Below are 17388 nucleotides of genomic sequence, written 5' to 3'. Positions count from 1 at the left end.
TAGGCACATCTATACCTTGTCTTGCTCTGCATACCTGTCCCTCTTGAAAGGATCGTGTTTAACTAGGAGATGGGGAAACCAGCGTGGAGATGTACCGTGTCTGAATTTTGATGCACCAGCTGAGAATTACTCTTCTGACTAATGGGAAGGTAGTTGAACTGGTTTTGAGGCCAGCTGCTGCTGCCAGGGTCAGTGCATCCGAGGAGGTGGGGTACTTTGGAATTTCCACTGAAGAATATAGCTTTTTTCCTAAATTTCCCTTCAGGAGCTACACTACAGGCACTACAGTAGAAATCCCACCACCTCAGAAAGTTTTAATGACTTAAGTGGGACCAAAGAAAAAGTAATGTCTTTGAAGAATAAAGGATCATCTTTGGTTTAAATTAACAGGTGTTGTTTGTGGTCCTTATTTTCTGCTTTTTGTCTCCTTAGCAATTGCTTCTGAAGGGCAGCACCTACAATGATTCCAACCAGCCTCTGTTGCAGTGCCAGTGCTGGGTATGTTTGGCTATGCAGCAGCAAGTTCCTTTCCCTGTTGCTCAGCATTAGGTCTGAAGATGTCCTGCGGGACAAATTCCCATGAATTTTTGCCAGTCAGGCTTATGGTGGTAACATGGTTTCCTCAGAGCCTTCCATGTGCAAGCCTTTGTATACCCCTTTAGTTAATTCTGCATCAGTGTAAACTGGACTTTCAAGATAGGGAAATTATGCATCCAAAATTAACCTGGATTGCTGATAGGCAGTGCTTCCATGGGACATGACCCAAATCAGATAGCTGAAAAATGCCTGTCTTCATTTGTGGAGGTATGTTCTAATGCAATGCTATTTTCTTTTCACTTGGAGAACATCTATAAAGCGTTCATCTTTCATAGGTTTACCCCATATATCAGTGCTTCCTTTTCCAAAAGTACAGTGAAAACAAAAACTGTGCTGCTTCTTAACTGTTCTTAAGGAAAGCCTTCATCTGTTCTTCACTTTTTGGAAATCAAAATTGGCATATGAAGCCACGTTTGTATTAAGTGTCTGCTCATAATATGTGACAGTACCATCACTTTTATGAAGTATATTGAAGATAGGCTTTAAAGGCTGAAGGTTGAAGCTGAACATGGCTTTTCAAAACCTGCTATAGACTTCTCTAACTCTGAACGCTTGTTTCTTCTAAAACTGTTCAGTTCTTAACAAAATCAAGTTTATTCTTTGTCTATTGCAGTCAGCTTTTCATAGTAGTGCATTGCAGCACAGTGCCTTAAGTTAACGTTGCTGCAATAATACTTCAAAGGAGTTTCTTGTTTATCTGTAAGCTCTTAATGCTGTATTTGTTTAGTTTCACTGCATATTGTGCAGATAACAGAGTTTATTCAGGTGAGGGTATTGCTCTTGCCGTAGTCACAAGAACTGTTAAATAGCTTTCATTATTATCCTGGACAGAAGTCTTCCAAAATGTCCACTTTCACCACGCCAACACTGAATATCAGTCACAAAGCGATGTAAAAAAGGAGGAGAAAATACGTTATGATTGGATTTTACGAAGAACATTAATTAGTTTTGACTAAATGGGCAGCATCATGTGCAGTTCCTGTGCTCATTGTCCAGCCTCTTCTCTTTTGTAAATCCAATTTGAATTATTCGTGACGAGTCATGAAAGCCAACAATGTGCATAAAAGCCTATGATATAAGATGTACAAAACTTAGAGGCAAAAACAGAACCTTCACAGAAGGTCTCTTGAGGTGCACTTGTGATGGCGTTCCTCCGTGATTATGAAATTTCTGCTGACAACTGGTTAACAAAGGAGATGTAAATGTTTTTAGATCAATGGGATAATGTAGCAGGAGGGGGTTGCTTTTCCTGCACAAACAGAACTGTTTCTTGTATTTGGGCTGCAAGTTCATCACCAAGAAGGATGTTTCCGCTTCTGCCCTATCAGAGTTCTCATTAGTAATTATGTGTTTTCAGTTAATTAAGCTGGAACAACACAGAAGTAAGCTTGCTTCAATAAGTGACAAGAAAACATATTTGGATTGTATTTGGAGGAGGATTTCATTCGTTTTATCAGTAGAGTAACTGACCCACCAAATCTTTATTCATGTGAGTGATCTTTGCTCTTGCAAGTAATCCCGTTGTAGCTCATGTTCTATGGATGAAACTCTTCTGCATTAATATACAGTCTTTGTTTTATTGACTGTCAGGACGAAAATTGTCAACAGTAAATGTTAAAGAGGGGATGGTTCCAATTAGCCAAAAAAAATCTTTAAAAGTTGCAAATTATATATATATATCCACACTCATTTTTAGTTTTCTAGGTAGTGTTAGGGAGAAAACACAAACACTTTTATGTCAGTTATCTAGCAGCCTCTCAATGTCTCAAATCAACACTGTAGATATGTCATCATTGCTTTTAATTTATAGATGAGTTTGGTATTGCTTAGCCTATCTATCAAATGCAGTTTCAGTAACTGTCAGGACGTTACCCTGTACTTTATGAGATGCTTCTGGAAGACTGTATCTATATCCAAATGGAAAGCACTGAATTTCCACCTATATGCAACAAAAATAGACTTTCATAAGGAAATTAAAGAACATATGAGTATTTGTGTGTGTGTGACTAGAATGTCAAGCCAAATACTTAAAGCTAAGGAGCAGTGTAAGTTACACTTTGCTCTGATAGTATCCTGCATGTTGTACACTGAGATAGGTCCAAAAGCCACGCATGGGGCTGATGGCAAACAAAAGTGTGGGTAGCAGTTTGGCACCCTGGAGAGGGGTTCAGTCCCTTGTAGGGTCTCTAGTCTACAGATTTCTTGTGTCTGGATATATCTGTACCTTAGATAAAAGATTTTGCGGGATCGTAAACATTCTACACTGTATTTCTCACCCATCTTTGGTCCTCTCAGCTGCTCTCCGGGTGGCTGTCAACTTGCTGATGTTGCCATGTTGGTGTACAATAAGTGCCACATCTGGGGTCCTCCAGGCCCATGAGCTGATTGTGGATGTGGGCAAGCCAGGGCTACCGTAGCTCAGGCAGTGATCAGGATGCGTTCTGGGCTTTCTTTGCTGTAAATGGGGATTTGAAGTGTAAGAATGCAGAGGTGTAGATACTGAGGAGTGCTGTGAGAAACTGTATCACCGTGTTGGTAATGATGTTGGTGATTGGTAATCTCAGGTGTTCTGTATCACTTGCAGAGGACTACTGTAGTAAATCCTAATCAAAACTTTGCCAGAAAGTAAAGGCAATGCTACCTTTAATGGTGTGAATGAGAAAAGGCTTCTGGACCACAGCAGAAAACCAATGTAACAGGGTTTAATTGGACTTGAAGCTGATAGTGCAACAAGAGAGCCCCCAGAGACCCCTGCTAGAGGAGAAGCACTGCTCCTGCTGCTCTCTCCCATCTACCTGCTCATTCTGCTTCAGGTGGGAAGACCCCCAGGCATCGCATCCCACTCAGTTCACGTTCTCCTGCGCAGCAGATCTGTGCAAAGGCAATCATTCATATTTATCAGCTTTAAGATAAGAGCACAAACCCGGGCATTCGATAGCTGACTCCGACATTCACCTCCTGCCATACGTGTCCTTGGTCTGTCTGGCTTCCTTTGCTTTCCTGTTCACGTGGACAGAAATGAGGAATGCTGAAGGAATTGCTAAAGGAGTGGTAATATGTACAGCTTAAAATTAATGGGGTAAAACCCAGGAAAGTCTGCTTTTGGGAAATGTGGATTGGCGCTCTGCTTGATATCCTGTGTCATCTGAATTCCCCAGCTTCTTCTGGAGGGGAACTGCCTGTGTCTTTCATATCATCCCCCAAGGGATGAGACATTCAGAACGTCTCAGACAGAGGAAAATGCCAGCAAGGAGCTGCTTCATAAGGAACAGCAGCAGCACAGCTCATGGTAGGAAGAATACAGGAAAGAAGCACAACATTTGAAGAAAACCAAAGCTTTTTTGTGCTATTGCTTTATCTTGACTCTGGATATTATAGGCACCCAAAGGCACCCGGCTCTGCCTCCTCAGCCGCTCTGTTGGCCTGCGATCGCTGCATCCAGTGCTGAGCAACAAGAAGGGGGCTGGAGAAGAACAGCTCCACCTTTCCATAGCAGGACCTTGTGTTTCCTGCCTGGTAGGATCCCCTCTAACTTTTATACACGTTAAACCAATAATACAATCCACAGGGATACATTTTACCCAAACTCCATTTGTCTCTGCCTGATGAAAATCCTTTCCCAGCCAGCCCTGTCCTTGGGACGCAGCAGACATCCCCCACAACTCCCACAACTCCCTCACATCCAGCCACCACCAGCTTCTTTTTCTCCCCCCATCCCGTCCCCCGTCCCCCCTCCCCGCCTTCTTACACTCCTCTAGGTTGAGATCTTTAACAATTTCACCACTCTTTCAGCCTGAGCTGCAGCCTGGGAACAACAAACCTGCAGGCCTGGCGAAAGCCGAGCGCAGGCGGCCCAATTACTGGCATCCCCACTGTTCCTTGGGCCGGCTGCTGCTCTCCCGCCTTTGTCTCCTCTCCCTCTCCTGCTCCGAGCAGCTTCCTTTGACTCTGCGCCACGCAGCCAGGCAGAACGGGGTCTTTGCACTGAAAATGTTCACTCCTTGCATGTGGGCATGGTGGCGGTGACATGGCCCGGCAGTGGGGCAACCAGGTTGGGGACCTCCGCTGTGGGGACATTACCTACTCAGGGCCACGTCCCTGCTTAAGATGAGTGACATGGGGACTGGTGGGAGGCAGCTGATCTGTCTGTGTGGTGTGGGCGGGGTGCAGAGTGAGTTCAAGTCTGGAAGCATCTCCTCACTTCTTCACCCAACATGGTATCATCCAGTTTGCCCTCACCTCCCTAAATTCTACGCTGAGACATAAATAAATGCACACCACTAGTACTTTATTATAATTGTTCTGATCTCTTCAGTACTGGCATCAACCAACTACAGTGCTGGACCAACAAGGTGGGTCTCTCCTGCTAGACACCTCGACGAGCTCATGTCAGGGTGCAGGATGAGGGGCAGGAACTTAGGAGGAAGTTTTTCACCCAGAGGGTGGTGACACACTGGAACAGGTTGCCCAAGGAGGCTGTGGATGCCCCATCCCTGCAGGCATTCAAGGCCAGGCTGGATGTGGCTCTGGGCAGCCTGGTCTGGTGGTTGGCGACCCTGCACATAGCAGGGGGGTTGAAACTAGGTGATCTTTGAGGTCCTTTTCAACCCAGGCCATTCTATGATTCTATGATCAGCCCCGTGCTCCTCTCTAACCTCCCCAGCAAGAGGAGGCAGTGCCCTATGGTATAGATGCACAGGGGCTAACTCTTTGAGTTAGCAACTAAAAACCTAATTTTGGGGTGAGAACTGATGTAAGCAATGTTTCTCCCTCGTGTTCCATTGGTACAGCTCCAGCTAGAACTGCGCTGGTCCTTTTGGAGGATTCACAGTTTGCTAAGGGTTTGTGCGCAGGGAGGGAGATGCAGAAGCAAATTGTTTGGACATTTCTCCATCCCGGTGCTCGGTTTATAAAACAAATTCTTCAGGCAGGTGCTTGAATTCACAGCCTCTTTAGAGGGAATTTATCAGCCCCAGGAATATACTGGTTAAGAAAAACAGCAACAACAACAACAAAAAAAAACCCCTATCTACATCAGCTGCTAGCAGGGCAAAGCTAATCATCCAAACTTTGCTGCGGGAGAGGTGCAGCTGTCAAAGCAATAAGGTAAATGAGTCTGAGGCTGAAATGGTTTTTGCGGCAGAACTCTGCTCCCTGCTAAATAGGGGAGATTGAACTATAGCACCATTCCACTATTCCTTGGTAATGCACCATTTTGGAGCTGACTGGGTGGTCTTAAGTCCATTGCCACAGTGGCTATATCGCTGATACCAATCAAGGCCCCGCAGCTGAGACCCTGGGTGACCTGCTTCAGCAGCTTTTTTCAAACCCCAATTCACTCATTTGTGTGGGATGCTTTTCTGCTACTTTATTTATGGGATTACATAAATGAGCCATTAAAAATGTAAATCTTCAGAACAGTTGAATAATAAAGATTTAAACAATAAGCTCAGAGCGGTACAGTACAGAAACTTCCCCAAACCAGCAGTACCGCACCATCGTGGCTATGGCAACAATAGCGGGTTAAGGGAAAGAGAGAGCAAGCAGAAAATAAAACGTCCCAGCATTGTTACAGTCATTGGCACCGCAGAAAGATTAGGGATCTTTCTTAAGAGTATTAGAACAATAATGAAGATGTGCCATTATGTGCCACAAAGGAGCCCATGCCATCCCTCACATCGTGCAGGTGTCAAAACAATCGCTGCTCACCACAGAATTGAGGGAAAGTGAAGTTTGTCCCACCTCATCCACAAAGCCCTTAACCCTTCCTGGGCCGGATCCGGCTGCAGAAATGCCATGGATAGTGCGCAGGCTGCTTCCTCCTCTCTCCCTTGCTCCTGAGCATCCTTCCCAAGCAGGGGCAACGAAGCTGCGTGGAGATATTCCTCCAGAGCAGATCTGGGAATTCATACAAAAGCCATATTACATCACTCTGATAAAGATCCCCACCCTCTAGATCTTGTTTCTAACCTATTTGTGAGGACAAACGCACACGCCCACCACCCCGATCCGTGTGCTGGAAGAAGGGCAAGGCGCAGACCCAGCGCCCAGTGCTGGCCTGTGAGCTGTGACTCACGGAAGGGAGAAGGGTCCCACCAACCCTGAGCCATGCTTGTAGGTCTGAGCAGCGTGGAAGCAGCCACACTGACAACATGTTCTGAATTCCTTGGGCCAGTAAAACTTAAACATTAATTTGCACGGGAAAAAAGGAAATTGGAGTTCATGTGCTTGACGTTAGGAAATACTACTTCTCTGAAAGGGTGGTCAGGCACTGGAATGGGCTGCCCAGAGAGGTGGTGGAGTCACCGACCCTGGAGGTGTTCAAGGAACCTTTGGATGTTGTGTTGAGGGACATGGTTTAGTGAGAACCATTGGTGATGAGTGGATGGTTGGACTGGATGATCCTGTGGGTCTTTTCCAATCTTAGCGATTCTATGATTCTATGATTCTATGTGTAAATAACCTAAGTTATTTATGTCATGACGTGGCGTGCATGTGGAACTTTCTATAAGAGCATTTTTTCATGCATTGCTGTATTTGACTGACCTTTAAAAAACATTCCTATTTCAGAGCCATGTGACTTGATCAGGATTCCCATTTTACATCTGTGCAAACCCATAGACTTTAGCATAGAGTTGAAGCTTTCAAGTATCTCCAAGGAGATGGGAACGCCTCCAGGTATCCTAGTGCTACGTTACTATATTGTGATGTTATTAGTAAAACCTGTACTGATGACAATGGGGCTGATTTCACTGTGTGTAAATACGTAAGTTGCTCTGAAGGTAATGCCTCCTATTTATTTCCATGGAAGATACAACAGATACAAAGAGCACAATCACACTACTGGATTGTGCAAATTCTATTTTTCAGCACAGTTATCACCATTAGCTATGCATTTTTGCCAGTGATGAACAAGAGCCTGCATGCTGCAGTCATAAAAATCTTCACTGGCAGAGATGATGGACTGTTTCACAGCTGCTATGACAGTACAGTTGCTAGGAAACTATTACCCATGCAGTCTATCTTTCATTGGCCCAAACAGATGGAAGTCAGAAGGCACCAGATTTGGACTATGCAGTGAATGTGGTAGGACAGTCCAGCCAAGAATGGCAATGTGCTCCATGGGATCCAAAGTGGTACCTGGCCTGGTGTTATCATGTTGCAAGAGAAAGACTGACCTCTTCCCTGGCCTGATTCTGGAAGTCTGAGCTTCCAGCTTTGTTAGCATTGCAATGTGGCACTCAGAGTTGATGGTTTGTCTGCGTTCCAGGAAATCCGGAAGGATCAGCCCTTTCCTATCCCAAAAGAGTGGAGATCACTTTACCTGCTGAGGGCTGCACCTGGAACTTTTTCTTCTATGAGGAATTCACGTACTGCCCCTCCTTGGACTGATGTTTTGACTCTGCCTCGTAGTGATGACACCACATCCACTCACCGGTCATGTTGTGGACCAGAAAACTGTCACCTTCAGTCTCCTGTTGGTTCAATAGGTGCTGACAAACCTGCGTACCGTGTTCTTCCTGTTCCTATGTGAGAATCTGTGGGATCTATCTGGTGCAAATTTTGCAATATTCCAATGTTGCCACCACTGTTTGCATATTGAAACCGATTCTCAGCTCTGTACACAGCTCTCTGGTCATAATCTGCCGGTTCACGTGGATGAGCTGATCGAGATGCTCTTCATTTTGTGGTGTGACAGCTGTGCCTGGCCATCAAAAATGTGGTTTGTTCTTCATGTTACAGTCACCACTGCTAAAATGCACCATCCATCACCTCACTGTGCTCACACCCACGGTTTGGTCTCCATAAACATTCAGCAAGCATCAGTGAATGTCAGTGGGTGCCATCTTTTCTGCACGGTGGAATTCAATGCCACATCTTTGCACCATACACACTTCCACGTCAGACACCATCCTGTCAGAGTGCCCCTCTGCTGCCATCTGTCACACGGCAACAACATGTAACAGAACATTGGTGGGAAGGTTCAACCTCTACTGCTGTACCACCAACATCCGCTTCTGACGTTGCGGGCCAGCATCATAAAACACGAGGCATTATTTCAAAGCTACCCTCTATGATATCTATGAGTATCAATCTTCACCTTTTTATTTTGAAAACAGAAGCTTCGTAGAAAGAAAGACTTAAGAATATCATCCACTCCATCATCCTAATGTACTTCTTTTTCTCTTCATTCTACATCGGCTTTACTCCGGCCTGCAGGGTAAGCTGTGCAGCATCCCGTGACATACAGTGGTGTATTTCCTGGGGCTTATTTGGGTAAATAACCATAGAGGCTGTCAGCTATTGGTGACAGCTGCTCAGTCCAGACATTTCCATCACCAAAAGCTCATCTGGATAGTGGAGCACTTTCCTTCCTCTCACCCCTCCTTGCTTCTTCTCCAGGCAACTGCAAGGCATTGCAGAAAACCACTTCTGTCAATGAGGAGGCTCTGCTGAGCTGCTCCATTCCTCTGTCCCAGGTCAGGAAAGCTTGTAAATTAGAACTTCAGTGGTGAGTGAAGTATCATGGTGACTGTCTTCCCTGGAAAATATCTTGGGGGAAAGCAAAACCAAGCTTCACCTCAGGATTTATAGAAGGGAGGCTTCCCTTGCACCTTCACAGTGTGCCAGATTTCAAACACTTTGACTATTTATTTTTTGGCACTTAAATGGAGCTGGAAGTCTTCCAGGAATGCAGTCTGAGGTTGGAAAGATGCATCAAAAAAGAGTCTGGGAGACTCTGGCAGCCCTGCTGCAGGAGCAGGGAAGTTGGGAGAGGAACTGGTGGAACACATGGGACTGAGTTCCTCCGTGCATCAGAGCAGCCCCAGCTTTGGGACTCACTGCATGATGGGTGGGAATGAGGGGCCCTGGTTGGAAAACGCAACCACCAGCACAATTCATTCTGCCCTTGCTTCTTTGCACTATATGAAGTAGGAGTGCAATTGCTGTCTAAATAAAACAGTTGTGTACTCTACTTACCCAACAGCTGTGTGAGTGCTCAGCATGGCTGAAGGCCACAAGAGACACAGCTGTGGAGTTCTCTTGCTTCCTCCAGGTAGAAAACTCACTGCCAGGATCAATGTGGTCCTCGCGTTTTTACTTGCTTCAACAAGCCATTCTTTGAATGATGGAAGAAAAAAGGCAAGATATCTCTCATCCTTTCCCTATGGCTCTGATGGGTGTGTAACTACTAGCATTGCTTAGCATGGCCATCGAGCAGCAGAAAACTGAATTTCCTTTGAAACCAAGACTGATGGAGCTTCCCCTTAAGCTATTATTTAACTCCTTGTGTCTTCTAGCTACTCTCAAAGTCTAGATGTAGATGTGCCTGTTCATTGCAGGGTGTTGGACTAGATGACCATGAAGTGTCCCTTTCAAGTCAAATGATTCTATGATTCTTCACCGGTGCATCTGTCTGTCTTCAGTCCTCTGATAGGACCCACTGCAGAAGGTGGCCGGGCATTGAGGTCTGTAGAGATGCTGCCACTCCCTTAAGCCGTGGGCAAGTCAAAGCTGTGCAGCTCTGGAGTGGCAGCAGCCATGGATGGGGTGGTTGGGGCTGCAAGCAGAGCACTGGAAGTGGAGGCACCCGCGAAGCAGAGAAAAATGTGCAGGTGCTTGGAGCAGCAAGTCCTCCTCCTGACCCCAAAAGAAAGCAGGAAACTGCTGAACTTGAAGCCCACAGCTCCTGTTGCAGGCCTGGAGGTTTGTATGGCTTCTTCATCCCTATTTCTTGCCCAAATGAAAAGCTTCCATTCCACTGACCTAGGACGCTTTTTTGTTTCTTTCTTCTTTCTTTTTTAACGTGATAGTTAATGAAAGTGATAACTTGACACTGACAAAAGGTGAATTTTCCCTTGTCATAAACTGTGAATGTAATTACTTGAGACAGTGCTGAATATCTCCACGCCTAGGAGAGAAAAAAAAAAAAAAGACTCAAACAACCCAAAATAAGCACTGAGAATTCAGAGTGGAAATGAATGGAGCCTGCCTCATTCATAAACGTCATACGAGACTTTGGCTAAAAAGGCAAGCCTGTCATCCCCAGGACAGCAGCTGTTGTTATGTTGAACAAAATGGATACAAATGGGTATTATTTTAAAGTGAAATGCTTAATACCAGGCCTAACAAGCACACTGTCCTCTCTGTAACCCTGTGTCATACAAGCCACGATCTCCAGTAGAGGGCTTGATTGCACAGGAAATAAAATTCACTGGCTGTGCCCTACCAAACCGACAAACACACTGGCAATGTTTGAGTTACTATGGCAATCACAAAATAGGAAGGCCTTTTCTTCTTTTCCCCATCTCTGCATGCAGCCGCAGGCTGCTCCTGAATAGCTCACATCTGCAAAAAGTTTTAACACGGTACTCAGATAAAGAAAAGGATCCCAAAAATGGGCACTGACCCGTCTCAAAAAATGTTGCAAATTTTATATACAAGAATTGGGGAGCTGTGCCACTTTGCGCAGGTTATGTCATAATGTGAACAAAAAGGGATAAAAGCTGATGAAGGCTTTTGCTGTCAAATATGGAGAGAGGGGAAAAAGCAGAAGTAAATGACAGCTTTAATGCAGATGTAAGACGAAAAGTCAAAGATGGGTGACAGAAAGTTAGTAGTCAATGAATAAGGGAAAATTTTCAAACACAAAAACCAGACAAAAGGGTAAAATACAATAAAAATCTCGCTATAGAGAATACTGAGAAAAGTCCCAAAAGCACAGTGAGTAAAATCTTGGAACTATCAAACCATGTGAAACCGCCATGTGGTTCTTTAGAGCGGCCCATTTCAGGCATTAATAGCTCCCATTATAAAGGGGGAACCTGATCTCTGGCCTGGAAAGCTTTCAAGAAGCAGATTTTTTACAGCAAAATTGAAAAGCAAAACAGAACTAAACCTCTCTTCCTCGCACAAATCAACCAGGACTTGGGTCTTTCTACAAAATTTAGCCCTGCGTAATGAACTGCTACACATTATACCAGTTTTCCTTAGACAATCGCTTTCCAGTAATGGAGAATAATTATGCATTTAAATGGAGATTTGTTTTCTGGCAGATATTACAATTGTGGGGTTTTTGATTTTATGCTTTCCACCATTAAAGTATGTTTATTGTTGATAACAGAAACTTACCTTTACCGGCCAGCTGACTTCCACCTTCTGATTTAGATGCCTGTGCAAAGTACATAGACGTGTGCTAAGTGCCTGACTGTCTCAGAGGGCTGTTTTATCCTGCGGAGAGGAAAGGTGTGAATCCAGAATTTAACATATGGGCCTGCTGCTCTGTGCTAGTTTTGCTTCAGGTGCCTGATGTGGGGCATGGAAGCTTGGAGGCACCATCACCACCTTCACGAACCTAGCTCCATATGGCAAGAAGATTCAGTAAGAGTAAATTTAATCTTAATTTGATCTTAATCCTGGGTTCAACTGACACGTTATAGCTTCTGAGGGTATCATTGCACTTTAAAAGCTCTTACTGACAAGTCACATTAATCACTAGCATCTGAGAAAGGTTTAATGAGGGAAAATGAATGAAAATGGCATAAAAAGTTCACAAAAAGAAGCCCAAAGGGCTAAAAGAAGCCCCAAATCCAGTAAAAGTTGGACTGCATTATACATTCATTGACTCTTGTTCTTTTGGGGGTGTTTTGGTATGAAAAGAAAGAAACAATAGAAGACAATAGGGCTACCTTATCAAAGTTCATTCAAGCAGCTATTTCAAATACTTTTAACGGCTTGTCACTGAGTCTTGCAAGTCTCCGAGAGTCTAAACATTCTGTCACATTTGTGTACTAACCACTTAAAGTGCTGCTAAAGCCTTTTGACCTGGACTGACTCTCCTTTATCTAGGTCAAAATGCAAGGCAAAGCCTTTGTGTTCCACGGCCTTCATTAAATTCATTGATTTGACCTGTATTTTAAAGACCAAAAGTCAAATGGAATGGGAAGTTAAAGTTCCCATACAAAATCTTCCACCGAGCACTTCACTGCCTCCTTGAACTATGTAACATTCAGAAAAGGCCATCTCACGGCCATTTGAAGTGTGGGCTATAGCTGGAGTGGCAGTTTTGTCCAGTTTTTTTCAAGAGCATTAAAGGGATTCATCAGAGCTTTCTCTCTCTTAAATGAGGACAAAAAGTTGAGTCTTGCAGATGGTTCCACTTACCATTTTTTCTTGCTCAGAGGCACCTTTTTAACAGGGCATAGCATATTTGTATCTCTAGCACATGGAGAGGCACAGATGATGGTTCTTGCTTTACATCAGACTCTTGATGTGCTCATGGTCAATTGAATACTGGGGGAAAAGAGCTTTTCTGTGTGAAGCAATAAACCCTCTTCTGCATATGGAGACGAAGTTTCAGAACCAGCATTTGGGAGTACAGGTAAAACTCCAGGCCTTTAGAGGCAAAACAAAGGTTTACATCTTATATAGTTTTAAACTAGGACTAAACATCATAGAGCTCAAGATCTGGAGGTTTCATTCATCACTACATATGAGTTCATCACTTGGTGCAAGATGCATTTCAGCACGTGGCTGACCCATCCCAAGCTGTGAGTGTGCGAAGGATAAGAATAAGCCTTCCTAAAGTTAAGGATGCACTTCACATGAAGTAAAGCTTTCCCCTCAGAATGACTGGCAGTCAGACAGCAGGGACAGACCAGGCTGACCAGAGAGGTCTTGCCTCACTGGGATGTGGAAAAGTAGGGAGACCAAGCGCCTGTGGGATATACTTGTGCAAAGCTGGGGCAGAGTGGTGACCTTATCCTGCTTCACATATGGCTGAGGTTCAGCGCTCAGGAACAGTGGGATAGTAGGAAAATAAATTACAAATATCAACTGCTATTAGCCAAATAGCAGTTCTTGCGTATCTTCAAAGTCATAAACTGTCTTTGAGATGGTCTGCAAAGATTATAATTTAAATAAAAAGGTTTGAGATAACTGATACAGCTTTCCAGAAGCTCTTATTTTCATGACTGACATAAGGAGTGGGATTCAGCTGCCTAGAGGTGCAAGGTTCAGTGATTAAAGGCTCATCTCTAGCAAAGAGAACCGCAAAATTTGTACTTCCCCTTTCATGACCCATAGACAAGTCTCCCTTGGGGTCTCACCAGCTTGCGCATCAGCCTGCACACAGACTGACTGGTGGGCAGGCTCTGAAAAGATGAGGGATGAGTGCATTTAAGAAATGTGGGGGATCCTTTCTGCTGAAGAAATCCTTTGTGGCACTTTTCAACAAGTCTCACAGTAGCTGCTGAGTATGGATTTCGGACAGAGAGACAAACTGAAGGTTGCTCTGCAGACAGCTGAGGAAAATCTGATTTTTTTTTAGACAGATTATTACTATTAATATTTGATCCAACTAATATACAGTCTTGTAATCCATGGGAGGGGAAGAGAGGGAAAGAATACCAATGCAAAATAATTCCAAGGAACTATATGCAGAAAAAGTTTACTGTGTGACTTCAATGTCTTTCCCTCTGTCATATTTCATACCGAAGAGCAGAAATGCCACTGTGATATATTCCCTCTGAGATCTGGTCTACTCTTCCCTTTCTACTGTTTCTCTTTGCACTTGCCAGCTCCAGGCAGGGGCTCCATTCTCAACTGGTGCCTGGAAAGAATGGCTCTCAGAGTGCACCCCTGCTGGGCCTGCAGAACTTCTATGTTACAGCCTGACCCTTCATTTATCACATCTTATCTGCTTCCATCTTGAGATCTCTTTGTGGGAGTGAGCAGCTGTGAAGCTAGAAGAAGTTGAGGTATAGAATTCAGAGATGTGGTGGCAAGCAGGAGGCAGGATCATCTTCAGTGAGATCACATGGCATGTGCAGAACAACTGGGTGATGAGGCCCAACCAGAATGGGCTCATGAAAGGCAGGTCCTACTTGACTAACCTGATCTGCTTCTATGATCGAGTTACCCACGTGGTGGATGAGGGAAGGGGTGTTGAGGTAGTCCAGCAAGACTTCAGCAAAGCCTTTGACACTGTCTCCCACAGCATTCTCCTGGAGAAGCTGGCAGCCCTTGGCTTGGACAGGTACACTCAAGTTGGAAGGAAGTGTCAGTCAGCCTGGGGGTAGGAAGGCCCAACAAAGGAATCTGGACAGGCTGGATCACTGGACTGAGGCCAGTGGGATGAAGATCAACAAGACCAAGTGCCAGGTCCTGCACTTTGGCCACAACAACCCCAGGCAATGCTACAGGCTTGTGGCAGTGTGGCTGAAAGACTGTGGAAGAAACGGACCTGGGAGTGCTGGTTAACGTTTGGCTGAACAGCAGTGTGCCTAGGTGGCCAAGAAGGACAATGACAGTCTGGCTTGTACCAGAAATAATGTTGCCAGCAGGAGAAGAGAAGCGATCGTTCCTCTGTACTCAGCTCTGATGAGGCTGCACCATAAGTAATATCTGTTCAGTTTTGGACCCCTCACTACAACAAAGATATTAAGACCCTGGAACATGTCCAGAGAATGGTAATGAATCCATGAGGGGAGTCTGGAGCACAAGTTCTATGGGGAGCAGCTGAAAGAACTGGGATTGTTCAGTCTGGAGGAGTCTCGGGTGACCTCATCCCTCTCTACAATGCTCTCTATATTGTGGTGAAGTGCGGGGTCAGCCTTTTCTCCCACGTAGCAGTGAAAGGACAAGAGATAATGGCCTTGACTTGTGCCAATGGAGATTCAGGTTGGATATTAGGAAAAATTTCTTCCCCGAAACAACGGTCAGGCGCTGGAATGGGCTGCCCAGGGAGATGGTGGTGTCTCTGTCCCTGGAGGTGTTCAAGAAATGTGTATATGTGATACTAAGGAACATGATTTAGTGGTCAACATTGGTGGTACCTGAACAGTTGGACTAGATCTTAGAGGTCTTTTCCAACCTCAGTGATTCTATGAGTCTAAAAGTAGGCAGAGGGGCAAGATGGGAGTGCTGTCTTGACTCCTGCTCAGTGAGTTTGGCCATTTCAAGCTATCTCCTCTTTCTCCTGGAACACAGCCATCTGCTTCTGAAGCTCCCACTGGAGCATCAGTGTTTTCAGGAGCTTTGAAGTGGGTAAAACATTTTCTCAGGTGCTTCCAGCACACCACATCCAGCTCCAAACTGATGCAGAACCGGGCAAACCAAGAGCTTTAGTGCACGAGACAAATGAACTCAGTAAACACAACTTTTCTAATGGGTTTAAAGTTCAAAAGAAAGTCCAGAAATAGATGAAGTCATTGTCATCCAGCAATAGGCCTATAAGAGTATATAAATCATTTCATACAATGTAATTATGATTTTTTGAGCCTCACCACCTGAAAGGTCTAGAGGAGAGGAAGTAGCAGAAGCAACACTGGGAAAGCCTTCAGTGTTGAGTATTGATAGATTGTCATCTTATAGAAAGTCTGACTGGAAAAATGTAGGCAAAAGGGTTTCTTTAGCCTTCGGAAGAAATGTCCTTAAAAAGAAGAGAAAGATCAGTCTGGCATCTTCTGAGATCATAGTGTTTATTCAGAAGAAAACTTAAACCAAAGACAACTACCAAAGTCTAAACTAGGCCTTTGTCCCACTATTTTCTGTTATTCTACAGGCATAATTGTAGATTCTAAAAGGTAGAACAGAACTCTTGGCCAAGGAGAGTTTATGTGATGTTTCCTTCTTTGGTAAATTGTAAAGTGATCTCATTTTTCTTATTTCTCATTCACCTGTAGTTATTTGATCAGCAGTTAAACAGTCTTTGGATGGTCTGCAGACTCCTTGTCTGTTGCTTTGTGAATTCCTAAGATTCTTTTTTTTATGTTTTGTGACTGGGCCGTAATTGGTAACTTAGAGACTTGTTTTTTTCTGAAGTCACTTTGGACAATTCCTGGAGCTTTGAAGATTTACCAGACGATCCCTTCCTACTGTGATTCTTCATGGTGGATCGTGTTTGCCAGAGGCTCTGTGTCCATGAGCATCCTTGTAAACCATGTTCTCTCACATCTCTGGAAAGGAATGAGATGAAGGAGTTGAGTGCCACCAAAGCGGAGCGATTATTTTGTACTTGGAAAAACATTTGCAAAAATCTGTTTGGAGTTGTCTGTAAACAGAGTCACTCTAAAACTGAGTGTCTCCAATAAAGGGTATTGTTCCCGGCCACCAAGGCAGAATAAAAGTAACTCCAGGACCACATTCAGTGGTGTGGGAACCATCTAGTCCATGACATGCTCCCCCTTCCTACCATCCCATGGTGGTCTCTTTGCAGTGAGAGCATTTTCTGGGGCACTGAGGGAGCACCACAGAAGGTGAGACTGAGGAACACCCTACAGGGTCAGAGCGGTGGTATCCTACCCCTCTGCTCTGTCTCGATCCGTGGCAGTAGGAGCTGCTGTGATACAGGGCACAGGATTTTTACCACTTTCTTTTCGTTACTGAGATTTCCCAGCCCTGCAGCTGATGAGATGTTCAACATTAGGTACCTGTATGGGCTTCTGAGTGCCATTCTGTGGACCAGCTCTCCTCAAATGTGTCTAATCTCCTTGAGAAGCTGCTGACATGATATGCCTATGTAACCTTCCAGGGATGGCATTTCCAAATGATTACCATCAGCTATGTACTATCTGGCTGTGTTTAAACTGATTTCCCATGTGTTCTCTAGAGCTCGCACTGAGGATCTGTGAGTAGTCATTCCACATTTGCCTTTCCCATCACTGCCATGGTTTTGTGAGATTTGTACATACCCTTCTCTAAACTGAAGATTCTTCTTTTTAGGCTCCATACAGAATTAGGCTCCATACAAACTTCAATTCCTCACAGTTATTTTCCTTGGATTTTACT

This window comes from Gallus gallus, chromosome 1 (assembly GCF_016699485.2).
Source record: "Gallus gallus isolate bGalGal1 chromosome 1, bGalGal1.mat.broiler.GRCg7b, whole genome shotgun sequence".
Taxonomy (NCBI): Eukaryota; Metazoa; Chordata; class Aves; order Galliformes; family Phasianidae; genus Gallus; species Gallus gallus.
The sequence above is the reverse complement of the archived record's forward strand: the minus strand, read 5'-3'. Positions refer to the sequence as shown.